This window comes from Heterocephalus glaber, unplaced genomic scaffold (assembly GCF_053883595.1).
Source record: "Heterocephalus glaber isolate CG9 unplaced genomic scaffold, H.glaber_assembly_v1.0 deba00000122, whole genome shotgun sequence".
NCBI classification, from domain to species: Eukaryota; Metazoa; Chordata; class Mammalia; order Rodentia; family Bathyergidae; genus Heterocephalus; species Heterocephalus glaber.
In genome coordinates this window covers 61,496,564-61,524,550 of record NW_028258138.1, presented here as the reverse complement: position 1 = coordinate 61,524,550, position 27,987 = coordinate 61,496,564, and the positions used below count along the sequence as shown (strand labels likewise).

The following is a 27,987-nucleotide window of genomic DNA, read 5'->3' as shown; positions in this document are numbered from 1 at the left end:
TCTATTTTGGAGAATGACCCATGTGGAGCTGAAAAGAATGTGTATTCTTATTTTGTGGGGTGGAACACTCTGTAAACATCTGTTAAGTTCACTTGTTCAAGAGTTTGATTCAGTTCTAGTATTTCGTTGCTTGTTTTTTGTCTAGTTGATCTATCTATTCGTAACAATGGGGTATTGAGGTCCCCCACTACTATTGTATTAGTGCTTATATGATTTTTCATGTCTGTTAGTATTTGTTTTATATAGTTGGGTGCACTAATGTTTGGTGCATAGATATTTCTGATTGTCATCTCTTCCTGTTGGATCGTTCCCTTTACAAGGATGTAGTGTCCTTCTTTGTCTCTCTTAATTAGTGTGGGTTTGAAATCCACTTGGTCTGCAAAGAGAGTAGCTACTCCTGCTTTGTTTTCAAGATCCTGTCTCAAGGAGTATTGTTTTCCACCCTTTAACTTTCAGTCTATGAGTTTCTTTTTGAATTAAGTGTGTTTCTTGTATGCAGCATATTGTTGGATCTTGCTTCTTGACCCATTCTGCCAGTCCATTTCTTTTGATTGGTGAGTTGAGACCATTAACATTGATGGTTATAATGGATACATATTGACTTATCATTGTCATGATATTTTCTTTTTGTTGGATTCTCCCCCTTTGCTTTAATTTCCTGTCGTGCCTGGTGTATTCATTCTGCTGGGCTTCCTGGGTTTTTGATCTTCCTTGTCTTTTGCTAGGATTTTGTCTAAAATTTTTTGGAGTGCTTGTTTGGTATTCATGAAGTTCCTAAGGTGCTTTTTGTCATGAAAGTGTCTTATTTCACCATCAATTTTGAAAGATAGTTTTGCAGGGTACATCAATTTGGGTTCAAGGTTGTTTCCCTTTAGCACTTGAAATATATCACTCCAAGCTCTTCTTGCCTTGAGGGTTTGCATTGAGAAGTCTGCTGTGATTCTGATGGACTTCCTTTGTATGTGATTTGTTTCTTTTCTCTAACTGCTTGTAGAACTTTGTTCTTCTGTTGTGTTTCTGGAATCTTAACAATTCTATGCCTATGTGTAGATTTTTTTGATCAAGGCTATTTGGAGTCCTATATGCCTCACTTATCTGTATGCCAAGTTCTTTTCCCCTGCTTGGCAAGTTTTCTGCTTCTGTGAAGTTTTTTGATGTCATCTGCTCTCTCTCCTGTTTCTTCATTGACTCTGATCAGTCTTATTTTATTCTTCTTTGCATCATCTAGAAGCTGTTGGATTGATTTCTTGTGGTTGCTTACAATTTTAAAGCAATTTTTCTTTTCCTGGTCATTAATTGCAATCTTATCTTCTACATCTGAAATTCTGTTTTCACATTGGCTCTTCTGGTGCATAGATTCTCAATGAAGTTTTTTTATCTCTTGGAAATATGTTTGCATCTGTTGTATGCATTCCATTTGTTTCCTGTGTTGGGATTCCATCATGTTCTTCAGGTCCTCTACTCTTTTATCTGTGTCCTCTCTAGATTTATTAATCATATCTCTTACAATGGGCCCAATCTCTGTTGTTATCTGAGAAATTATTTCTGAATTCATTTTTTCCAGATCCTTTTTCTTTGCTAGTTCAGGGAGTCCAGGTGCTTGAGTATCAGAGGGTTCCATCTTGTTTCCTTTTGAGGTTGCTGTAATGTGATCTGGAAGTCTGGTTCTGAGGCTTGTTTATGTGTATTGTCATTTTTACAGGGGTGGGGTGGGGTGGTTGGGGTGCTGCTGGTGGCAGGCTCACCTCCTCTGTGCTGGGAGTGGTTGTAGGTTGTCCTGGAAGCCTCGTACTCTGCACTGGGAGCTGTGGCACATTGACCCGGAAGCCTCCTCTGTGCTGGGAGCTGTGGCACGCTGACCTGGAACCCTCCTCTGCACTGGGAGCAGTAGTAGGTTGGCCTGAAAGCCTCCTACTCTGCACTGGGAGCTGTGGCATGTTGACCTAGAAGCCTCCTCTGGTCTGGGAGCTCTCTCTGTTCCTAATTCTTTCCCATGTACTCACCATGAAGGGTTTAGCCTGCACCCAAGGTAGATAAGCTGTATGTTTTACTGGGTATTCATGAAACTGCTAAGGGAATAATATATTGGAAGAGTTAATCTATATGACTAGTCATCTATTTTCTCTTCTTGTTCATTATAATCGGATCTAATAATTATGGAGGGAAGTACATTAATGAGTACTTAAAGCAATATAATTAAACTGTCTTGCAGTATACCTTAGATTGTATCAGAAAAATGGAGAGTTGAGGGATACTTGTGGTTCAGATGTCTTTAACTGGAAAAGTTTTGATCATAGTTCTCCTTAAAACTCAGGTGTTGCCAATGTCATAGTATTAAGAGCTGGGACTTTTAAGGGATGATTAAGCTGCAAGGCACCTCTTTTCATGAATGAGATTAAGGCCCAGATAAAAGAGCAGAGCTCAGCCTTTCCTTCCTGTGTTCCACCGTGTGTGGACACAGTAAGGTCTTCATAAGATTCTGACACCTTGATTTTGAACTTCCCAGCCCTCTAGAACTATAAAAAAAAATTTCTTATCTTTATAAGTTACTTGATCTGTGGTATTTTGTTTAATCTGCACAAATGGACTCAAATAGTCACTAAGAAACAGGAAAAAAAGATCAGAAAGCATACACTAGTCACAGAGAATTTATTCTCGCTGTTTGCCTGTTCATCCATAATTGAGAAAAAGGAACATGAGAGAATGAAAGTACAGGTGTGCTAGGGTAGATTTTAGTCAGGAAAAGGTGCCAGTGGGACTCTGAAGACCTTTGTAGAACATATATGAGGTAATAAAATATTTTGTATTTGTGGTCTGGCTGACAGTAGAAACAGCTGTGTTAGTAGAGCATTGTCCACCCCTATGGTGACAGGTCTCATTAGTTCCTGAGTGAGCACCTTTGAGGTATTCAGAGAAAAATATTTCTCTTGAGTGGATGGCAGCATATTTGGGCAGCACATAGATTTGAATTCATTTGTTTATTGTTGCTCCATTCCTGGAAAGAAAGATGCACATCTTGGCATGCACCTGGATTTGATAGCAGGCCTCCAATATAATGTAAAGTGAAACAAGTAGTGCAGGGTTTCAATCAGTAGAAACATATTCTACTCATTTATTTAAAATAGTAGCATGTATAAGGTTCCCAGTTAAGTGCTTCCTTGTGTGCCAAGATCAAAATAAATGAACAAAACCAAAACAAACATTTAAAAAACTCTTAGCCCACTCCCAGCCCTTTCTTGCTTTCTATCTAGATGTCAACAGTGGCTGCAGCTATTGACAAAGGTAACAAGGCCTTTCCAAAGAGGTGCAAGTTGATGGTTTTAGGGATTTCTCAGAGGACAATCTGTCCTACACTGCCATATTGAGTATGATTAGGTCAAGAAAATGTTCTTTTCTTCAATTTAATTATCTGATCTTGCACATATGCTCTTGACTGATTTTTCTTCTAGACAGAGTACCAAGTATCTCTTCAAAGTATGTTTTCAAGAAAGGATAGGATAATATATGCTAAGTTAAATGTGATTGAAGAAGTACAATTCCTTTAATGGAAATAGGCATTTAAAACAAAAAGATATCTCACTTCATTATCAATAAATCGTTACAGAACATTTTATAAAAATTAGTAGCATATGGACATCAGTATGTTTTTTGCCAAATACAGTGTTTTCTGGTTAATATTGATTTTTCTCTGAGCAAAGCAGACACAACACAATTTCAAGTCATCACCATTCCAAATTGTAAAACTAGGAATAATTCATGTCAATTATTTGACCATTTTGTAAAAATTCTCTTTAGACTTCAACAATCTTTTCCAGCATAAAAAAAAAACTCCTCAGTATAATGCATAGTATATCATTAAATATAAAATCCACATTGGAAAAGTTACTTTTCTACTTTTGGCTTTAAGAGTTGTTATTATTTTACTTGTGATAAAAATTTAGAGGGGACTGTGGTGATGACAGGGGTGAAGAAAAAGGAGCTTTCATTTCATAAATCCAATATATCTGAAAATAATTAATGTAAAGGAGAAACTTCAAGAACAAAAATATAAATAAGAGTCTTTCCACAAGATGAATTGATGAATAGTAATTGTAGCCCATGCTCCCACAAGAGAGAGGTCTTCATGAAGGATACTTATTTATGGAATCCTCTGTAAGATGAGTGGCTAGTCTTGGTGGTGTAGCACACACCTGTAATCCCAGAACTCTGGAAGGCTGAGCCGATCCTGGGCAACTTAGTGGGTTGGAGAGATTTTGTTTCAAAGCCAAAAAATTAAAAGGGCCTGGGGATGCAGTTCAGTCAAAAGCACTGGGTTTAATTCTTAATACCAGAAAGAACTGAAGGAAGGAAAGAAGGAAGGAAGGAAGGAAGGAGAAAAAAATTGTTTGCTTCTTCTAGTGATTGCTCTTTCAATTAAAAAACACTTTTCTGAGAGCCCATCCACTCCTATCATTTAAATATCTCATCCTCAGAATGCCTTGGCTACTCCAACTGGCATTCTTATGTCTCCTTCAGAATCCTTCAACAGAATTACGATGCTGTTGTCCTTCAGTTGATTGAAATATTCTGTGTTCTTCAAGGCATCATCATGTTTGTTAGACATATAAATTAATTTTCCTTTAAATCTTTTGAGCATCCATTTTCATCAAAATCAATGAATAAACAGCACTTTGACATTTGTATGGTAAATACCACCTTGACTGATAAACCAATATCACCCAAAATAGAAATACAGGGATACTGTGTTGTTGGAGCTTCTCAAATAAATTGTTATATCCTTCCTTGAACATAATGTAAGATTCTTAAAAATTTCTTTAAATTTAGTACTTGGTAAAGCTTGTTCATCAAGGAAGGATACTTATCATCTATAGTGAAAGCAATATCAATTTCATAGCATAATATTTTTACTTTAGCTGCAGTAACTCTTTTGACCTTAATCCATGACCAGTTTAGAGTTGTCAGTGACATTATGTGACATTAGAGATCTTTTTACTTTGTAGGAAAATCTACTTTGAATCATCAAAGTCCTTATTCTCTGAAGTTTGACAGTTCTTTTGATAAAACCACAGATAATTTCTGTTACCTTTGTAGGAGTCCTGATGTGAACTGAACTTTCATGGAATTCTAGCATCTTTTCACAAATATGTAGATGTTTGATGAATCATTTCTTGGTGTCATCTTTTTTTTTTTTTTTGGTACCAGGGATCGAACTCAGGACCTTGTGCTTTCGAGGCAGGTGGTGGAACCACTTTGCTAAATCCCCAGCCCATGGTGTCATCTTTCTTAAGGTGTTCTGCTTTCTCTTTAAGGAGAATATTAGCTGAGAAAGCACTGCCCCTGCTGCCAGGATGCACACACTGGTACTAGCTACTTTGCTCACTGTAGGCATCACTACCCAGTCTACAGATGGAGCCCTTACACTCTTCCCAACCACACAAAGATTCTGACTTTCAAATCTTTCAACTGTAGCTGCTCCTTCTCCTGACTAAGGAAAATACAGAGGATGCTATGAAATCATTGGGCTCAGCTATCAAGAAGCTTAGACAGAACCATTCAGGACCCAGGCAGAGTAAGAGATGGATATGTTTATAAGATTTAAGAGGAAGGGTGTGTAAGTTTTGAAAGGATAAGGAATTCATGGTCAAAGAACATAGTAAAGTTACTTTCTGAGGTCAGTAAGGAGGACTGAGCGCTTGATGTGTTTGTGCGTGTGTGTGGGTGTTGTGTGGTGTGTGCGTGTATGGTGTGGGTTTGTGTGTGTGGTATGTGTATGAGTGTATGTTTGGTGTTTGTGTTGATTGTGAGCTTGAGCTTGTTGATTTGGGTAATGAGATGGGCTGGAAGGAAAGGGGCCACAGAGACTGATATCATATCTCTGCTTCCCTGACTTATACACACTGACTGGTTTCAATGAGGCTTTGAGCTCCATTGGATCACACTAATAGCAAGGGAAATCAGAAAGAAAAAACTGATTAAGATTCAATTTTCTGCTCCGTGGTCTGGTCACCCGAGTCTCAGTGAAAAGTTGTTCCAAGAAGAGATATATATATATATATATATTTATATTTAATTAACCAATATGTATTTTATATAACTATATAACTAATTAACTATAGTGTAGTTATACACTATATATAATACCATATATATGGTATTAAGATGTTTAGATTGAGCATTACTATTTCATAAGCAGTTAAAATAAAATAAGTATTTTTATTCCACATCATAGGAAAGTTGGAAGGTGAATTATAGTGCAAATATTATTGAATTCCTCTTCAAGTTTATAAGCAAAATAATAAGAAAAGAATATATTAAAAGATAATGTATTTAAATGCAATGTACTCAGAGCAGAGTAGTGACATTTAAATATATATGAGTTCCATGAAGTGCATGCAGGAGCCAAATATCCCATAGAATATGTTCACATACAGCAAAGGCCCTACAAATTCTGGAAACTCAGCCATTATCATTCTTTTTCTGTTTCTAAACATTTCATAAATCTATTGAAATAAACGTGCTGAAAGGAAGAAAATCACATTACCAAGGCCTGTCATGAATCTTGCCAAATGCATCATCCAATACTGGATGTCACATTGCAGTCCAACCTAACAAGTAGAAACATGTTTCAGAAACAGTTTGGGAGTGAGCATTCAATTTCAACTTGTTGGATCCTAATGTGTTTTTGTGAATGATTATAAATAAAGCAACTTACCGCAGGGGATATTTTCTCCAAGTTTATAGACTGGTTAACAGGCTCTTCTTATTCTCGTATAAGTAAGAATGTGTGCCTACACTGCCAGGGCAAACTTCTTTGTTTGGCTTCAGAGTTCCTTTCTGATTTCACCATTTCTAAGGCTGATTTTATGTTAAGAAAGATAAAATGATATCTGAGGAAAATGAGGTTTTCAAGTGGAAAAGAACAGAAAATGTGGATGTTCGCAATAGTTCATTTCATTATGGATCTGTGAAATGACTAAGAATTATAGAGTTCTAATTATAGAAATTATAAAGCAAGACTTTTAAGCAACATATTTTCGGTATTCCAGTTTCTGGGGCAAAAAGTACCTTGGATGACCTCTATGTTTCATGATGTAGGGGATGGAAAGGATGTCTTCCTCATCCTACCCCTCCCACCTCTATGCCACACATGATATTACAATAACCATTGAAATGGAAAAAGAAGTTAAAATTCAAATTAAACAAATCACTTCTTTTCACTGTGTTTGTGTCAGTCTGTGTGTTTTCTTCTTTGTCATTGCCCATATACACTTATCCCTTCAATCATTCAACAAATGCTTCTTGAGCTGACAGTATGCCTGCCATTGCTATATGTGATAGGACACTGCAGTAAGCAAGAGATAAGAAGGCTTAGGTTCCTATTCTCTTGTGTCCTACATTCTAGTATAATTTCAATCAGAGTTAAATACATAAAGGAGATATCAGACACTGGTAAGTATTATGCTGAGAACTAAAATATGAGATAATTGACTATAGCATAAATCTAATATGGAGTTCAGTTTTTTTCTTATAACATTGTAGTTAATCTTAATCCAGTTAATCTGAATTGTTGACTTGAGTGGATTAAGAGTCTCCCGGAGAGGTGACTAGACATGCAGTGCTTTGCTTACAGGGCGGGTTAATGCACTAATGCTCATAACTGAATGTGTTGTTAGGAAGTGGGACCCAGTTAAAGAAGGCAGGTCACTCGCAGCATGCCTTCCGAAGGTAGATTTCTCCTGGCACTCTTCCCCTGGGCTCTGCTTCTTGTCTGCACCACCAAGCCCTTCCACCATCACATTTCTGCCTTGGAGCTAGTCAACCAAGGACTGAAACATCTGAAACCATGAAGTAAGTAAAATCTCTCATCCTTTAAGTTGTATGTTTCATATTTTGCCCCAGCAATAAAAAAGCTGAATAATACAGTTGTTCAATAAACTTTTATCTCCAATACTACATAATTTTTATGTTATAACCAACAAGTATCAATTTATTTATTTATTCATCTACAGTTAGTATTGAGCAATAACTGTGTGCTAAGCATTATTTTAGGGACTGAGGATATAGGTAAACAAAGAAAGATCTCATGAAATTTCCTTGTACTATATAATCTCAACAATAAAGGATGACAAAAACTAGTGTAAGTAGTATTTTAGCATAGTTTATTACAAACAACTCAATTTTGTGCTAATACTATATAGCATAAGTCCAAATCTATTAAGTATGGACTATTATCCTTAGTGTCACTAATGTTTTTATAGTCAATTTACATCTGATTGATAAAAATTTTATACCTTGTACTTTTGTCTCTATGATAAGTTGGCTAAGAGAACATAATGGCTATTGTTTTGGCTGGCTTCATAATATTTCACTGAGCTATATGAGTTATACTTTAGCCTATTAAACATTATCTTATTATCAGTCATATGTTTCCTTAATACTGTCTATTCCTAGCCACACTCGCAGATTTTTAACTATTATGAATAACACTATAAATGTCTTCATCCTGTTCCATTTCTTGTGTCTATCAAAAGCAAATCCTGTCCTGAATGCTGTGCTTTTTATTCATTTACATAGTTTAAAATTTTTGTCTGTTATATATTTAGTTATACTTATTTTTATTTTATTTAAAAACTTAAACCATATGTTGTCATCTGGTATTTACTGTTTTGGCTCAATACAATGTCATTAAAATTCATTTATGCTGTTGAATGGCTGTTGTTTAGTCATTTTTAATTCCTCTATACTATTTGATTCCATTCTATACTGCAAATTTATCCATTCTCTTGACTAGAGGCATTTAGATTATTTGTAATTTTTCTATGTGAACACTATTTTCTTGCAGCATTTATATTCAATCTCCTGTATATACATGTGTTCATATTTCTTGTATCCATATACAATTGGAGAAGGAGGTATATATACAGGAATAGAATTGTTTGGTTATAGGGTATGTGCATGTTCAACTTTAAAACATAATGTCAACCAATTTTTAGTCCCATCAGCAATTTATAAAAAATTGTATCAATGACACATGTGGCAATACCAGACTTCTTAATTTTTTCCAATTGATTATATGTTGAATCGTTTCTCCCTTCTAGTTTTTATTTACATTTATTGATTACTAGAGAGATGTGCATCTTTTTAGATGTTTGTAGCCACTTTTATGTTTTGTGATGCACCTTTTGTCATTCATTTCTATTGCTTTTTGTCTTCTTCTGCTATTGATTTATGTATCTTGACATGAAGTATTTGATCCTTTTTCAAATATATGTGTGGCAAATATCTCTTCCAAACTGTATGTTGTTTTGTTTTGTTTTGTTTTTTTGGTACCAGGGATCGAACTCAGGACCTTGTGTTTTCGAGGCAGGCGCGGGCGCCACTGAGCCAAATTCCTGGCCCTATATCTTGCTTTTTAACCTCCTCTAAGGCATCTTTTGATGAACCCAGATTTCTTAATTCCATTCTAATTTATCAATTTTTAATGGTTATAGTGCTTTATGCCTCTTCATTATGCTTTTCCCTAATTCAAGAGCCAGGAAGAAGTTCATCTTTATTTTATTACATGTTTTAACGTTTTTCTTTTGACATAAAGATTTTAAACTATATGCAGTTTATTTTTGTGTAATGTGCATGGTAGGGGTACATTCTCATGTCTATTTGCTGAACAGTCCTTCCCTCTTTTTCTAAGTAATCTGTCATGCTAACTTTGTCATATATCTAAATTCCACTTATTTGTGGATCTCCTTTGATGCTGTCACATCTGAATACTGCCTTCTCAATTCTTGTATTTGGGCAGTGAGTTTACAGGTATCTATTATATTATTAATATATTTTTAAAAAAGAAATAGATTACAGAGAATCATGCGTTGACTAATGATGCAAGTTTGTCATGAATTAAAGATTATGATTAATCCAAATCCATAACTCCGAGGTCCATCAAAGAGATAAAAGTAATGTTGCAAAGAAAAATATTGTACATGGTCCTTTTCTACATTTTCTAAGGAGAAATTCCCAGCAGTCAAATGATGGAGCCAGCAGGCATAAAAGACCTCTAAAGGTTTCACATGTGTGTCTTAAATGCTTTCCAAAAGGACATACACATTTACTCTTTGTGGCAAAGGGTCCAGAAAGTGAATGCAGAGTTTTGCACCTGAAACACTTGGAATTCTCTTTCCTCTTTGCTCCAGCTACTTTCCATGCCACTTCCCCACTCCATTGATCTTTGTTTTATGCCACTAGGAGGCAGTATATTTCTTCTTCAGGCTGTCAATATCTGCTAAAGCAGCACCCACAGAACTGCTGCCAGGTGTACTGGAAGAACAATAAATCACCTCTGTGCATCAGATTGGGTTCTCTGTTCATTTTCATTGATAATATGCATATACTGGCTACTTTTCTTTTCCTTACATACACTCATATCTTCCTTTGTTTGCTTCATTGGTGGTACCTTTGTTCTGATGTCAGCATCCTCAATAAGACGTTCCAAGACCACCCACCCTTACCTTGAGTCTTCCTGTCTTCTTTCACTACTTCGTTTTCTCTATATCACTTTTTACTATTTGTCTGTCCTGCAACAGAATTAGGAGATTAGATATATTTTGTTCACAAATGTATTCTTATCACCTACAGCAATGCTTTAAACATGGTAGATGCATTGCAAATATTAGTGAATAAGCTTATGAACAAGCACATGATAGTTGTTCAATATGTATTAAATGAATGAGGGGACACCAGATTCTACAGGACTCACACTTATACTCAACATTTTCTGGCATCTGTCTCACTGGAGGTCCAGGAGTCACTAAAGTCTTCAGTATGGGAATTGCTGGCTGAAGGACAAAATTATTTTCAGAATCTAACTTTTTAAAATAAATCTATAATTTGACTTTGCTTTGATGCACTGAATTTTTAATCTATATGACTGGGGAAATCTGAAATTGAAAATGTGCTCCTCTATGAAGGAACAGTAACTATTATTAAGTAGAAGCTCTATAGTTTCTGTTTAATGACAACTTATAATTGATTTGCTCTCTGTTCTTGTCACCAATTCAGATCCCTGGGAGTGCTGAGATTTCTTTAATATTACCTCAAAATTCCTTGACAAATAAAAGATAAACTATAATAACAGATCATTAACCCTTACTTTTAAGACTATAGGGATTGTTCTATCAATATATGATCACTACAGAGTAGCTCAAAACTAAATATCAACATCAAATGAAAAATATAGGTTTTTTTCCCCAAATCTCAATATCACAGGGACTGTATGTTGTTAAACTTGTATGTTGTTTCTGAAACATGTGAGGAAAGATGTGCTATATTCACTTTGAGGCATGGTGTGTGGCTTTGATGTATCCACATCTGTAGGGACCATTGACAATGTAGCTGGGTATTCTACTTTGAAAGCAAAATTCCCAAATTATTATAGACATTTACATCTTTATGTTTAACTATGTCACTAGATTCAACAAGAGCACGAACTATTATTAAATTCGAAAGATCTCTGTGGAAAGTCTAATACCCTCACTTTATAAATAATAAAACTAAATCCAAAGATGCTATGCTTGTGGATGTATAACTAATATTCAACCTCATCTTTTTGCTACTAACCTAGTTCTCCTAAATACAAATGTATAACATTCTCACTTTCAAAATATATTGTTTAGTATTTATTGTGTCAGGTTCTGTTCTCATGCTGGGGAAATAGCAACAATGAAGACAAGGTTCTTGCTCTCACAGAACTTACATTAGAATGAATTTTTGTAATAGTAGACAATATGTTTCACATAATAAATATAGTTTCATATTTACTTCAATTCTCAGCTTGCAAAGTCATCTCTATGTTTATAATCAATCATTTTTTTATTCTCTTCCTCTTTTTATTGTCTTCCCAAATAAAAGACTGCTTCACATTCCTTTGAAAATATCTCTGGAGCTAAAACACCATAGATTAATGAAGAAGAAAAATACCTAACCACATTCTATTGAAATCATGTTTATGTAAAGACAAATTTTTAATATATTTTATTGTATGTATTTCTCCTTTGTTCCAAAACATATTCAAGGTTACTTACATAAATGTGTAATATAAGAAGATAAAAACTAGTGAATAGAAAGGAAAAATGAGGACAAAGGAAAATATGGCTAGAGAAAAATATGTTGAATCAGTGGAAGCCTGAATTGGGATAGTACAGAAAATGCAAATCTTGATCTCTACCCTATGTAGCCCCATATTTGCTCTGAACTTTCTAGTAGCAAATGCTAGGAAATAAAGAGTATATGTTATATGGTTGATGAACATCAGAAGACAAAATAAATCAATTTTCAGGAGAAAGTTATTCTTTTTATTGTAATTTAAGATAAAATTTCTTCTAGACCTTTAAAAAGGAATGCTATGTAATATGTACAATAATCTTAACAATAACCTTATAGTATGGTAGCTAATAGGCTCATTTATACCCAAACTTTTGTCAGTGGTGATTAGTGTCCCAGCTTCCCAGCTACTGCATCCCCTAACTCCATCCCTTAAGTAGAGAGAATATGGGTAATAACCTTTAAAATATATATGTTTGTTAAACAAATAAATTGACATTGTGGCTTATGCATCTGCACTTAGTACATATCCAGAGAGGATCATAATAATCATTTCTGCAATGGAGCCTACCAATGAAATCCAAAGAGATACTTTCTACACCATAGCTCCATGAAGACAGTGAAATATGGGAAGGTATGCTACAGACTGCCACAGAAGATGCTGTGTGGGTGACTTACATAGGCAGCAGCCAACATCAGGATGGAAAAAACATTTAAAAGGCAATTTATAAATATTGATATGCATAGCTTCATTTATGCACCAAATACTTCTTGATCACCAATTACATCTAGAATTGAGGATAAAATGGAGAGCAAGAAAATCTTTACCCCTGATGTCATGAAATTTTCAGTTCAGTGAGAGTGAAGGTTAGTGTGGCAGACTACTAGCCGACCAGTAAACTAATTTCCTGGCACAAATAAATTACCTTTTCCCTGCCTCTCATTCAGTTAGATGTTACCATGTTCTGAGTCCTATTCAATGGAATGTGAGTGGAAGTGATAGCTGTCATTTCAAATCTGGCCTGTAAAACCTTCCATCAATGATTCTTCATGGTCTTTTGTCTTGTACTATGCAGATATTATCATGCAGAGTGACTGAGAAGTCATGTAAGGGTGACAGACCTCCTGGGAGTCTGGGCTTCTGATTGTATGGAGCAGAGCACCTAGTCACTGATTTTGGTCCCCTGTTGGCTCTTTCTTTAAGAATAAATGAACTTACAAGGATAAATGTATAAAATTAACTGTTCTTCCAAATAGTAGAACCATAACTGCAGTACAAGGTGATAAATGTTGTGGTAGAAAAATTCATGGCACAATGGTATTCTAGAGAAGGGAAACAGCCAAAATGTGGAGCTCAGGGAAGACTTTCTGCAGAAAGTGACATCAATTAGACATAGAATTAGACAAGTTAAGAGTACATGGGGCTGGGGATTTAGCTCAGTGGTTCTGGCGCCTGCCTCACAAGTGCAAGGTCCGGAGTTCGATCCCCGGTACCAAAAAAAAAAAAAAAAAAAAGAGTGCGTGGGGGGAAGAAGGGATGTAGAGAGGGGAAGCAAGAGGCAAAAAAGCAGTAGGAAGAAAGTTAAAATAGAATGAAGCCTTTCAGAATGTTTGAGCCATTCTGTACAAAGTTAAAGGATGAGTGAGGATGAGAAGTAGGGAGCTATATTTCAAAGAGCACATAGAGGAAATGATATTTGACTGGTCTTTACAATATGCTATAACACAAAAGTAAGTAAATGGTGGTTGCAACCTACCAATAAAAGAATTTAAGAAAAAAAAAGCTATGGAGATGAAAAAAGTAGACAAGTTTAAGAGCCATTGAACAGGTGGACTCAACAAGGCTGGGTGGATGATTGAGTATGAGAAATAAAAAAGAGAAGCCAAAATGATTTCCAGTTCCCTGAACTGAGCAGCGTTACAGATCATGGTATCATAAACTGAGAAAATAAACAGAGAAGTAATTCTGGAAGTTGCTAGAGGGCACAAAGATGAACTAAATTTTGGACAGATTAATTTTGAGTAAATATGAACATTCAATTATAGCAGAAGGCTGACCATGTGAACTGGAATCTTAGGAATGAAATTAGGCTGTAAATATATACTTGTGAGATGTCAACATTACATAATAATTGAAGTACCTGACAGCACTAGGGAGGGAGGGTCCAGGGAGAAGAGAATTGGGTGTAGGATGAAACAATGAGGAACGCTTCCATGTGAATGACTGGCAGAAGAAAAGTGGATTGAAAAGGGGATTCTGAGAGGCAGGAAGAAAGCCATGCACGTATAGTGTTATAGAAGTCATGTATCCAGATGCAGGACAAGCCAGTACAATTTAACAAATACTTATTAGTGAAAACTGAATTAGTGGTGGAAGCTGGGTCAATAGAATCAAATGTTGCCAAGAAAGTAGATTTTCCTATAGATCTTGGTTGCTAGGAAGCCATTGAATTAGATGCATCAACCTGCACACATAGCATAGGAGACAGATTGACAAACCATGTAAAGATTTGCAAAAGCAATGCAGCTTAACCATTCATAGCTTAGATTCTAGTCAGACTACCTGGCTTGAATCCCAGATCAGATAATTGAATGTTAGTTAGGAGTATTATTTTGGGAAAGTTATTAACTTTTCTCTTTTCTTCAAATTTCTCACTTGTGAAATAATGGTACTTTTCTAGTAGAATGATGGTGATGCTTAAAAGAGCCATGTATGAAAAGCACTTAGAAGAGTGCCTGGAATGGGACAATGCTAAAAGGCCTATTATCTATCTTAGAATCTATAAAATGGGTTGGCAGTTTAGCTCAGGTATTCATAATACAAATATATCCTGACTTAACAATAGGTGATTGAGTTTCCTAAATAAATTCCACAATTGTCCCATTTCCTTTAGTCCTTCCATGAGGATATTGACCTGAGGTAACCAATCCCTCTTTACACAAACTGCTCCAAGACAAGAGATGTTGGGGAGGGGGCAAGGGATGAGAAAAGGAATTAAGATGTATTATTATGTATGTGGACCAACTTCCCACAAGGAATGTAAACATTATGTACTACACACATGTACTAATAATCTAAAAAAGTTAAACAAATAAGATTTTTAAAATAACCTCATTCCAAAAGGCTATGCCAGAGAAGGGCTAATTGTCAGGGGTAAAAGGAGTGATAATTTGCTGATAATAGCTGTACAATGGGGTCGTAACTTCTTACTGACAGAACCACATCCAGTTCTCCTTCTTCCCATACCTCTCTCTGAGCCACCAGTGACAGATTATTGTTCATTAATTATAGCTTCTATCTAACAGCCTCATACCACTCATCAAAGTCTCAATGGATATAAAAAGTGCACAAGTCTATCTTTCTATAGGACATGCAACATAGTTGTAGATTAAGCATAGTTTTCCTTGAACTGAGTATGGAAGTCACTTTACTGTAGAATCACCCTTACAGCATAGAGCACTGGCATTTCCCCATGGCCCACAGTGATGACAACTTACTGGCCTGGAAGCTGGGAGAGGTCAGCCATGGTTCACTTGGTGTGAGAATGTGCTGGGCTGTGTTCAACCTCTCTCTCTAGAGGGAAATTTAGGATTAGAGTTTCTGCCTTAAGAGCAATTGTGCTTAAGTATGACTGGTTGCTTTTAACCTAGGAACTAGAGATCAAGGAGTGAATTTGAATTCTACTTCTGTAGAATTGGGTGTTATTATGCATTTTAAGATACCTCATATACTTTTGGGGACAAGACAACATAAAAATGCATAGAAGAAAATAAAAGCCTAGCTATAAGTAATCTTTGGTCACTATGAGATACTGAAAGACATGTTATGTTCTTCCTAATAGAAAAATACAATTTTTTCTTCCTTCCACCTGTCCTCTGAGCTCCAAAAGTTAGAGGCTTACTAAGTGAATGCAAAAGAATGGTTTCAGCAGTGGTGATATGATCAAAATTGACATGATAACAAAGAGGAACTAGGAAATAAACACTAGAGAATTGTATTTATTTGCATCATTCCTAGAAATCTGTCTAATATGTTACTACCAGAAGGTTTTTAAAAGCTCTCTGTCCTTCCAGCAGCAGACATTTTCCTGTGTCAGTCTCATCGCCCATGTTGGGTACTGGCATTGACTAATTCTGTGGGATTTAACTCTGGCAAGAATCCTGAGGGAGTTCACCTTGATTGGAAACTTCATTGTATTAAAGTGACCTGTGAAACATTATCTTCTGGAAGTCAGAAAATAATATGACCTAAATCTTCACTCAAGGTTTACTGAAAGCAACTTAGAGAGCAGAACTTATTAATTTGATGTCATATAATAGGTTGTTTAGGGACCATACGGGGGAGGACCACAACTCAGGCATGTACATTGCTTTGTTTTACTGCATCTGTATCAAACTAGAATTCTGCACTCCTCTACCCTTTGTTTTACATGCAAGACTGTGAAGTATGTTGAGGTTTGAGAACATTCCAGCCACTGGGAAATAAAGCATCAATGACCCCTCTTTTTTGTCCCAGGGAGCATGAGGTTATTTCAGTCTTAGTGGTCTTCTGCTGAATTTATGTATTTATTTTTTTGGTCTTGGTCTGAGGATTTGTACCAATTTCCATAGGTTACTGAAAGAATGATCCCTATAATATGGGACCTCATTTATCATGAAGACATAAAAAGTCAGAGTTGAAACCATTTAGGAAACTATTTCTCAGATAAATTAAATCCATTCCACTTCTTACCACTTTACACAATGGTTCAAGTTAGAATTTCTTCACATTTCATGACAGACCTCTAATATTCTACACATGATCATCTCTTGCATGTTTTGTATATGTTATTTGTTCCACCAACAGTTGGGAGCCTGTATCTTCTAGGCAGTGTTCTTGGCACTGGGAATTTTGCTTCCATGCAGTTTAAGTTCATGGAGGAGATAGGCACTAGCTGGAGAATCAAATAAGTAAATCCCAATGTAGAACACATGAATCCCTGAGGAATATAGTGGGAGAATGGTGCCTGAGAAGAAGATGAGCGCATTCATAGAGAAGGCACAGCAAGTGCCACTGCTCTGCATATGGTCTTACACATTATGGGTAGTAATGGTAATGTCTAACACATGTCAGTTCCAGGGCTGAACCTTTATACGTCCCTAGTAGTGTCTGTTCTGAGTGTTGAGTGAAGTGGGTGTTACAGTACCTAGGTACAACATCAATTTCAGCAGGAGAAAGGAATCAAAATGCACCATGCTAGTGAAAGCAACACTGCTTATTTTTCAGAGTTTTGTGTTTGGTTTAGTTTTATTTGTTTATTTATTTTTGAGACAAGAGTCTTGCTATGTAGTTCAGGCTGGCCTTGAACTCACTATGTAGCCCAGGCTGGCTTCAAACTGACAGCAATTCTCCTAGCTCAACCCTCCATGAGTTAGGATTACAGGCCTGTGCCACCACACCCAGCTGATTTAGTTTTTAAAAGAAACTCCTTCCAAGAACCTGACCTAGAGATTTTCCAACTATAGGAGATCATGTCTGACTATCTCTTGATACTAAGTAGAGCATTTTAAAAGAATTTTATGTGCATTTCTCTTAGCTACATTTTTTGAAAGATTGATATTGATCATATTTCTCAGCATGTGAATGAGACAGCTTGCTTTGTGTCTATTCTGTTTCAAGGCTAAGTTTATAGTGCACAACACTGTAAAACCTCTTCAATATTCAATAGTTGATTTTACTTTATGACTTACTATGTGGGCAAAAAAATGCACCAAATCCAGAGGTGGAGAGTTCTTTGCTTTGTTCTCTGGTTGCTTATTTTTTCTTCAATGTGAATATTTAAATCTTGCAAGTATCCAGACATACATCATAATGACTCTTGTTTTCAGGAAAGAAGGATTAAAAATAAACACTGCTTCACACAAAATGTCTTGTTTACACTAGTTCAGAAACTGCCATGAGTATAGATGATGTTTGAAACCTTCCTAGAACCATTTCTATTTTAACTCCTGAAAAAATTTCTCACTAAAATTAAAAAAACACCCCTTTACATTATCACTGGAAATTCAATTAAGTCAGAAGATAGCTACAGTCAGTCTGAGTTGAATGGAGGAGAGAGAAATATGTCCTATAAAAGCTAATTCTAGCTAGTCATGGGATGTCTCAAGCAGAGCCCAGTTTCTTAGCTCCTATGTCCACCCATCTTCCGAGGGACTGACCGCCTGATTGCTGGAGAAGGGAAAGGCAAGGAAACGAAAGTGATCCCAAGATTGGTTAACTTTTGAAACTTCTGGAATCTTTCCAAAGCAATTTAGATATTAAAGATAATTTAATATGAATCCATTATGTGCCAAATAGAAGTGATGGGTGAGGATTTGTTATGTGGAGGATAAAGGATACAAAGTTAACTTTTAAACAATTTTATTTGGCAATTATTTCCCCTTTCAAATTATTAAGAAATACAAATAAAGGCCTTGATTTCTTTTGAGATTAAGTTTGCTTGCTAGAGTCTTCTGTTGATCCTGCCATTCCTCCTCAGCCTATCTCCAGTAGTCTTAGCCTCATGTTACTTCCACCTTTTTAAAATTAGTAAATAGTATTAGAGGGGTGAAGTGGCTCATCCTAAGTTACAGAGTAGTGGAAGGCAGAGACAAGGTAGTCTCAGGACCTCGCACTTGCGAGGCAGGCGGTGGCACCACTGAGCTAAATCTCCAGCCCTCAGAACTTTATTCTTTTTTGTTTGTCTGTTTCGTTTGATTTATTTTTTGAAACAACGTCTTGCTATGTAGTTCAGGCTGGCCTTGAACTCCTGACACTCCTCCTGTCTCAGCCTCCTAAATGCTGGGATTATAGGCATGGACCATCATGCCCCACTCAAAACTTTATCCTTATAGTAGTCCTGGTTTTATTTATATCAGTTTCCATCTCAAGTAGGTCTAGATTATTTGCTTTTATTAACACACACACACACACACACACACGCACATGCACACACACAGACTGGTTAATCAATTGACCACTCTATTCTCTACTTTGAGTTTTTACTGTGTTCCAAAACAGGTTTGGGAAGACTAACTATAAAAGGCAGCACATTGACGCTTACTGTGAAGCAGGTACTATATTAGGTCTTCGGCATGCCTCCTTCCTTCTGATGCCTTTAATCACCCATTGAGGAAGAACTATCTGTACAAAGCTCCTTTTCTCCTTTCTTCTCTGATCTGCCTCCACTTTCCTCAAGAATCCTCACCTTATGCCAATGTTTTTAGCATTCTGTGTTTTAGTTTTCATTTTTCACACTCTTACCAAGAACTATGGTGTTCTGTGGATCATCTCAGTGGATAAAGCACCACCTTATCCTGTTTGCTTCATTTTCAAGGAATTTCTTTAAATTCTGCATTTTAATGGATAGTGCAAAGCAGAGTTTTCAAATAGAATTCTTTGTACCTTCATTACAAATTAGATCTCAAATGTTAAGAACCACAGTAGAAGGCAAGATCAGCCTCACTTTGAAAGCAAATTTCCAAGTTATCTCAGAAGGATGGAAGAACCTGTGAAAGTGGAGTGAGTTCTCTCAGCTGTGGGCCATTGTCAACCTCAAAGTTATTCCAGGTGGAAGCAGACTGGGTGAGGACTTTTTGAAGAGCATTATTAGATTAATATTCTCTTGTGCATCTGGCCTCCCCCTTAGAGGAGAAGAAAAAGAATCTATCTGCTCATTTTGTACCAAATGAAATGTGGTTTCAGGAGAAATGCTCAAAGGTCTTGGCCTATGACTTGGGTTTTTGACAAAGGGGATTGATGTTTGAATCATAGCTAAGAGGCTGTGTTAGTGTTGTAGGAGATGAGATTTGAAAACTATTATGTCTCTCAACCTGTTAGATGTCTGATATGCTAAGTTTGTGTCCTTTAAAATTGAAAAATGAATTCTAGGAACAACAGAGGTTAAGAGTAGGAAAATATTTATTGAAAGATAGCTTCTAAGAGAGGCAGGGGGGGATCTGAATGGGTAACCAGGGATCCCACTTTACAAGGAAGTTTCATAGAGCAAAACCCACGTGAGTATAACGTTGGTTACATCTATGAAACAAGTATTGTCACTTAGGTAACAGTGATTCAATAGAGAAGCAAGTCAAGTTGCAAGAGTACATGGAAAGAACAAAGAGCTTCTCAGGTAGGTGATGGATCTGGGGGTTTGGGTCACCCACTGAGGCGACTGATGCCTATCTAGACTTTACCAGACCAGACTAGGTGTTATCACTTATCTCATCCCTTGAGGAACAATGTACACCTGGCTCTTTTGTCATCATCTTGAGGCTTGGCCCACAGCTGATGTGTCTCTGGCCACAGTTGTAGTGTGTTTTCACCTTTTGTCTTGATTCTTTCTAGGGCTCAGCGCTGTCTGACTACCAATTACATTTATACCTAACTTAGCTGTCTATAATATTAGGAGTGCATGGTTGGCTAAGCCTTGATGGGCATGGAGAAGAGACAGAGCCATGCTGGAGAAGAGGAGCACTTGTCCAAACAGAAGGCAAAGGTGCATATTTTCTCAGACAAAATAGGACACCACAAAGTATCTCACCCAATATAAGCACTTATAGGAACAAGGAATTCCTAGAAGGAGCTGCAGGGGGAAGCAGGAGTTCAGATGTTGCAGAGGGATAAGAAAAAGACTGGAGGAGAGGGGTAGCGTGAATCAGGAAGATGGCAGCCATTAGGACAATTAAAGAGATTTCTGAGAAATATCTCAAAGTGCCTATGAAGTGAAGAAGGCCATTTTATTCTTCTCATCCAAAGTCACCTGAGTCAGATTATAGCTGGTCTATCAAGGGAGATTTTTGTCACTTATTTCTCCTCTCCTCTCTCTTTCATGCTCCAAAAAGGGGCCCAAATCGGCAACAAAGAGTGCAGGAGTGCATCTCCTCATCTCTTCTCCATTTGTTGAGTTGTAAAAGACACAACAGGTCTTATTTCCACCTTCAGAAACTAAGGCAGAGCCGGGTGTGGTAGTGCACACCTGTAATCCCAGCACTTGGGAGGCTGAGGCAGGAAGATGGCCAAGAGTTCGAGGCCACCCTGGGCTACATAGAGAGCTCAAGGCTAGCCTGAATTACAAAGTGAGACCCTGTCTCAAAAGAAGGAAGAGGAGGAGGAGAAGAAGAAGAAGAAGCAGCAGCTAAGATAGACTCATGCTTGGAGGTGGGACAGGAATGAAGTTCTGAACTGAATTAAATTTTTCAATTACATTTGACAGGACTTTTAAATTATTGACCTAAGTCTGTTCTTGTGGGTGAAATGGACCAGAAAACATTTATTATATGAAAAATCACCAAAAAAGCCAAGTAATTTGTCTGAAATTTCTTTCAGAGGCCAAGAAGAAATTACTCAGCTGAGCTCATTGAACTTGGAATTATGGACCAAAATAAAATTATTTTTTTGTTAGCTGATCCAGTTTATTTAATCAATCAACCAAATAAAATAAAAGTGATTTGTAAGCTCATTTTGAATGATCTCACTTGTTATGCTCAATTATCTAAAACTTATCTATAATCGAATCAGAAATGTTAATTTAGTTTTCAAATACCAATGTTTCACTTGAACTTCCATTTGCTTACTACACATCTATCAGCGTAGCACAGATTTACACATATCTATCTACTCTCCTTGAAAAAATGTGTAATTGCTCTCCATCAGTCTATCTATGGCACAAAGAGATTTAAAAAATGGTGGTGACATTAATGGATAATTGCACTTAACAGAACAAAGGCCATCAAATACATCTAAATACATTCAAATCAGCCTCATCAATCCAGGTGGTCAGGAAGAGTGGATATTAACCATACGTCCTTCGTATGGGAGATATGGGGTATGAAGCCCTGACCTCAACACAGGGAATGTTTATTTATGGGAGGCTGATTGTGTGGGACACATGGCTGCTGAATGGGTAAGAGGAAAATGTATTGCTCTATTACTGGTGTAAAAAAGGTTTCAAGATTCCCTTGGAGGAAGATGGCAGGAAGCAGGATAGAGTTCATCATACATATGATGTGTTTGTAGACACTCAGTAATTACTAAATAAAGTGAAAAATTAATGGAGAAAACTGAATAAACAAATAAACCAATCAAATAGACCATTGTTAATTTAAATGGAACAAGTATGGAAAAAATGTCAAACTCTTTAAGAACCTATAATGTGTATTTTGGGTGAAAGATGATGAGAGAGAAATAATGAGATGAATTTCCTGGGATTCAAGAGAGAATTGAAGGTTCATATAGATTCTGCAGATTTGTATCTATAATAAAAATTCATTACAATAGTGTTGATAGGGGAGGGCTAATGAGTGGAAGGGGTATTTTTTCCTCTGATTTGTTTACAACTGAGGAAATGTTAGCTTCACTCTCCTAAAGGCTGCATTTCTCATAAACCACTGGTCTAGAGAAGAGAAAGATTAGGCATGGCTGTCATGTTTGACCTTTGCGTGGGAGCTATAACAGCTTCAGAGAAGAAGATATTTATTCAGTGTCTGAAGATGTTTATGGAGCACCAACCACGTACTCTCATAGGCAGTAAGCCTCAAAGTCTGAAGTCTGCCTAGGTTCTATCCTGGCTCTTCCACTTCCTGCGTGACTCTTGGCACTTTTCTTAACCTCTTTGTGCTTTGGAATAATCATCTTTTAGGTGGGGATAATAGTAGTACCTATGTCATTGTGTCGTTGGGAGGATGAAGCAAGACAATGCATTGACTAGCTGAGAACAATTCCAAGCACATGAAGGGGCTTCAACAAATATTAGTACAATTCTGGCAGTGAGTAAAAATTCTTAGGTAATTACTAGCAAAAAACTGGAAGTCACTTTTATGATAGTATTCTAGAAACCTTTTATTTATCCTCATATTTAGGCAGACAGTCCTGGTAAGTCTTCCATTGCAGCACTATCCATTTCTACCTGCCCATTCTATTTTAGGCTACCATTAATTTGAGTCACTTCCAATCAATATCATTTGGTCTTCTTGTTCCCCGTGCTTACAGTTATCACTTACCATACACATAGCTTCTCTTTTCCTTTTCCCCACATACTAAATAATCCACAGTGGCTATTTGTTGATGTTCAGATGACAGCCCAACTCTGTAGCTTGTTAATTTAAGCTCACTGTCACCTGGCTTCACCTCACCTAGTCTGCTTTGCAGGCTCATCCTCAGCAACTCACTCTAGCTGTCAACAGTCTTCCTGTTTTTCTCATTCATTTTGTTTTATGTCTTTGAAGACTTCCCTGATTCCACTCCTCTGCCTGACATTATCATTGTCGTTGTCGTCGTCGTCGTTGTCATCGTCGTCGTCGTCGTCATCATCATCATCATCATCATCATCATTGCAGTGCTAAGGACTGAACACAGGGCCTTGTGTATATTAGGCAAACACTCTACTGCTGAGCTACCCTCTGTCCTGTCTGACTGTTTCTGTTTTAATTTTTTCATACTCATTTATACATGATAAAGTCAGAAACAATTTGACAACAACTGAACCAAACTGCTGACAGTAAAAGACAGGTATAGCATGACCAGGAAAGAAGTCACTGTCACAAACAAAGCCCCAAAATCTTCTCACTGCCTTCTAGGCCCTCTCTGTGATCTCCTTCTTAACTTTAGAACCAGGGTCCTGATCTACTGATGATCTTTTTGTCTGTTTTCTCTTGACATGTTGACAAATAATGACATGTTTCCTAGGTTGATTTCCCATCCATTTCTGACTTGCTTATTTGTTAAGTCACTCACTTGTGACATGCCCTGGGCAGCTGCTTCCTTTTCCATGTCCCCAATCCTCATGTCTGATTATCTACTTGCCAGAGATCAGGTGTATCAACCTGGGGACTAGGCCAAGGGTTAGAGTCAGACTGGTCCTAGTATTTTGCTCCATGTCCAGAGTGAAAAGATACAGACAGTGAGACCAGTTAAATTACTGAAAAGGGCTTAATACCAAAATCAATGTCATCAGGTCTAAGGGTAATGTGCAGATATAAAAATAGAAGACAGAACACAGGGGTCTGTGGCCTGGTGGGTGGAGACATAGGAAACAAGGTGAGAATGATACAGGATTATAAGCTCTGTGCAATAGGGTTCCTGTCTGTCTTGTTCATTACTGTAACCTCAGCACCTTAAGAGTCTTTGTAGGCAATTGGTATTCACTTGTTGAATGAACAAGTATCTTGGATGATTGCTACAATCAGGTTAACATTTCTTTGGCCTGTTGTCTTGGACAACATAACTAGTAGCCACTTCATAGCCGATAAGTTGAAAGGCATAGGGTTCTCTCCTCAGGGCAACAAAATCTCCTGAGTTAGACCAAGACTGTCCCACCCTAAATTTGTCCGTAGTTGTTCTGTGTGGGCCTGTCTTGTCTCACTGCTTAGCTTGTCAGCCTCCTCTAACAGGGCTGAGAATGCAGCTGGGATTCAGGAAACACTAATTGGCTCTGGTTGAATTGAGTGAGGCTTCCCTGGGTATCTCTTCCCTGGGATAGGAGTTATAAAGTTCTCCTCCCATAGTTAAAGAATATTGCTTTTGTGAACTTCTACATTTGTTTACAAAATAGCCTCTCATCGAATAAAAAGAATAAGAATTATATGCTTGCAGCCAGATATGTACTTAGTAATTATGACTGAATTATCTAGTTCATTACAGCTTGAATTTGGAGTGAAGCCCTTGCCTTTTGAAGTTAATTTCTAGGACATGCTCCATCTCGCTGCCTTTCTTCAAAGAACATGCAAAGGTGAATTCTACCAGCTCCACAGGCAGCAAGCCACCATGTGATTTTACAGTTACCCTCAGGAGTGCCAGGATTAAATATGGATTTTTCAACAGTAATTCAGTGATTAGCCTAGGAAGTAAATTTTACTTAGATATACCCAACTAGACATTTAGCATGGTTTTTGACATATAAATATCAGAGAGAAAATTGTTCCAAACATAATCTGTCATTCTCATCTTGACAGAGTCTAGATTTGATTTTGGAAAGTGAAAGATACCTACTTTAATTTCTACAGACTTGGCACTATGGATAGTTGGGACTAAGCCATTCTTTGTTATGGGTCTATACTGGCCTGTGTTGTACAATATTTAGTAGCATCTTGGGTCTCTACCCACTAGATGACAGTAATACCCTGTCATCCTTATTGTAACAACCAAAAATATCTCTAGATATTGCCAAATGTCCCATGGGATAGGAATAGGGGTTACTTTGGTTGAGAACTACCAATCTAAATCAGTTCTCAGACCCAGTGTGGCAGTGCCTTCTTTTTAAAGAGGTCTTTGATTCTCCATAAACTTTCCAATTACATCATATCCTTCTGACAGTGAATAGGCAGGGCAGCACTTTTTCCAAATGGAAACAAAGCTTTTGTAAATCAGGAGGGGTGGAGGGGTGGAAGGGAGGGAAGGCGAATGGAAAAAAAGAAAAACTAAGATATATTATGTACAGGTACAAATTCTCAATGGTGAATGTGATCATGATGTATACCTAAAATGTATCAATAAAGTTAATTTTAAAATATATATTTATATTCACTGTGCTTTCCTTCTCTAATATTGGACCTATATTTAATTGTAGACTAGTTAAGCACAATTGTGGTTTCTCTTGCTTTGACTTTCTTCAAAGAAATAAGAATGGTGCTTGGTCCAATGTGAGCACTTGACACATGTTGACTAATCCTGCAGAAATTCAGCTAGAAAGAATTTGTATCTGCTTTCAACTAGAAAAACACAATTGCCATGAAGGCATTTTTCTTCTGTTTTATTCGTTGCTGTATTTTTACCACTTGTAAGTGTACCAGATACTAGTAGTTGCTTAGCAAATTTTGGAGCATGAATTGTATCACCGTCTAAAAAGTTTAATAGAATCTCATTTCATTTCCTAAAGAATAATATTATAAGTCATTATATTGGGACTCAAAGCTTTCTTTTTCCAGTCTTCAACCTTGCTTCTCTGATGGACCTCTTTCACCTCTTTGGCCCAACCTTATTAATGAATATTTTCCCAAATAACTGTGAACTTCTTTGCCATGCATGTATGCTTAATTCCTTTTCTCTGTTTAGAATATTCTTTCATGTTCTCTACTGAGTCATGTAAATGAAGTACACATTGCAGCGATCAGCTCATTTCTTCTCTCTTAGAGAACATTTTCTGACTTCATGAACCCAAAGGGAACTTTCATAACTCGAAGCTTGATCCTTCCAGATCTGTCTCTCTCCCCAGCCATTTTTATTCTATAAGGTATGCCACCTTATCACAAGTATATTATTTTTATGTATGTATCTTACCTTCTTTAAGTAGAGCAGATTCTGAAGAAAAAAAAGTATTCTTTTTCAATACCCTAGACTCAGTTAAATGACATCTACATAACAAATTATTTTATTAATGCAGTTATTCAACTAATATTGTTTGAGTGCCTACTTTGTGGTAGGTATGTGATAAGAAGCAAATATGATCACTGTCTTTAAGGAGTGTTTAGAATAGTGGAGAAAAATGGTATCTAATGTGGTAAGAACTAGATTTAGAATCAGAAGACTTTAGTGTGAATATTAACTCTGTCACTAACTAGGGTGATAATGTAAGCTCTCATTGTCTCAGTGCCCTCATCTGGAAAATAAGAATAAATGCCTACTCTGTTGCTCATAAGAAGATTAAATAACATGTACAAACATTTCAAATGACAGAATGGTGGCTTTAATTTATCCTCAAATATTTTTTAATATTCACTCCTTCAAGAGCAAGAGCCCAGGGCTGGGGATTTAGCTCAGTTGTTCTGCCACCTGCTTCACAAATGCAAGGTCCTGAGTTCGATCCCCCGTACCAAAAAAAAAAAAAAAAAAAAAAAAAAAAAAAAGAAAGAAAGAAAAAAAGAGGAAGAGCCCAAGTCCCAAGTCTCCACGTTTTAATATAAGGTGGACCTAGTGATTTGTTTCTAAGGGATAACATGAGGCAGAACTGTGTACAGTGTGGGAGACTGACATTTAGAAAGGTATCATAGCTTTTTGCCTTAATCAGTTTGTTTGGATTACTTGGTCTTAGGGAAGACACCTGCCATGTTGGACACAGTCCTATCACAATATCCATGTGGTGAGGAGGTAAGCCCTCTCACTACCATGCTTGAGTTCAGAAAGCAGATACTTTAGCTCCTATCAAGGCATCCAGAAGCCCTGGCCAACAGGTTGACTTCACCTTGTGAAAGAACCTGAGTTTTTAAATTGCTTCTGGATTCCTGAGCCCCCCACACCATGTGAGACATATTTTATAACTTAAGTAAGTGTTAAGGTAGTTTTTCATGCAGCCATGGACAACTAATACACAGCATACTCTAGAGATTTAAGGTATTATTACTGAATATGCTAATACTTCCTGATTGAAGAATGCCATTATCTGCTACAATTTATTACTGAATGATGAACTGAAGGAACATAAAGCAGGAAGAATAAGAGAAGGAGAAGCAGAAGAGGAAGGGGGAGAGGAAGAAAAGTATAAAATATAAAGAGAAACAAAAAATTAGATTAATGTAAAGCTTTTGTTGGGTGATTTGCAGGCATCTCTCACCCGCCATCTGCTTCCTCTTCTGAGAGGTATCTACTTGTGACAGTGATTGCAGGCCATATGCCAAAGGCTACCATGTTAAGGGATTGTTCATTCCTACAGACTGCTTTTTAAAATTCCATCTTCAATTCTCATTTTCAGATAAAATTGAAAGCTTTAATTATATAAGAAATGGAAGTCATACCTCTACTCTACATAGAATATCAGGGTTTTTTGTCAAACACAAAGATCGTGAACATGGGAATTTATGATTTGTTTGCATCAATGCCAACCTCAGAGAACCACTGTCATTCCTTTGCCATAGCAACACAGACCCAGTGCCCTCCCCTATGGA

General features: G+C 36.9%; 1 non-coding gene and 1 pseudogene across 1 annotated transcript; one reads left to right on the top strand and one right to left on the bottom strand.

Annotated features, from left to right (window-relative positions):
- Nucleotides 1-4,409: 4,409 nt before the first annotated feature.
- LOC110349822 (cytosolic 5'-nucleotidase 3A-like) lies at nt 4,410-5,413 on the bottom strand (annotated as a pseudogene).
- Nucleotides 5,414-9,866: 4,453 nt separating this feature from the next.
- On the top strand, nt 9,867-9,937 carry LOC147830453 (small nucleolar RNA SNORD113/SNORD114 family). The gene has a single exon (XR_015439381.1). It is a non-coding gene; the product is annotated as a small nucleolar RNA SNORD113/SNORD114 family (small nucleolar RNA).
- Nucleotides 9,938-27,987: the final 18,050 nt, after the last annotated feature.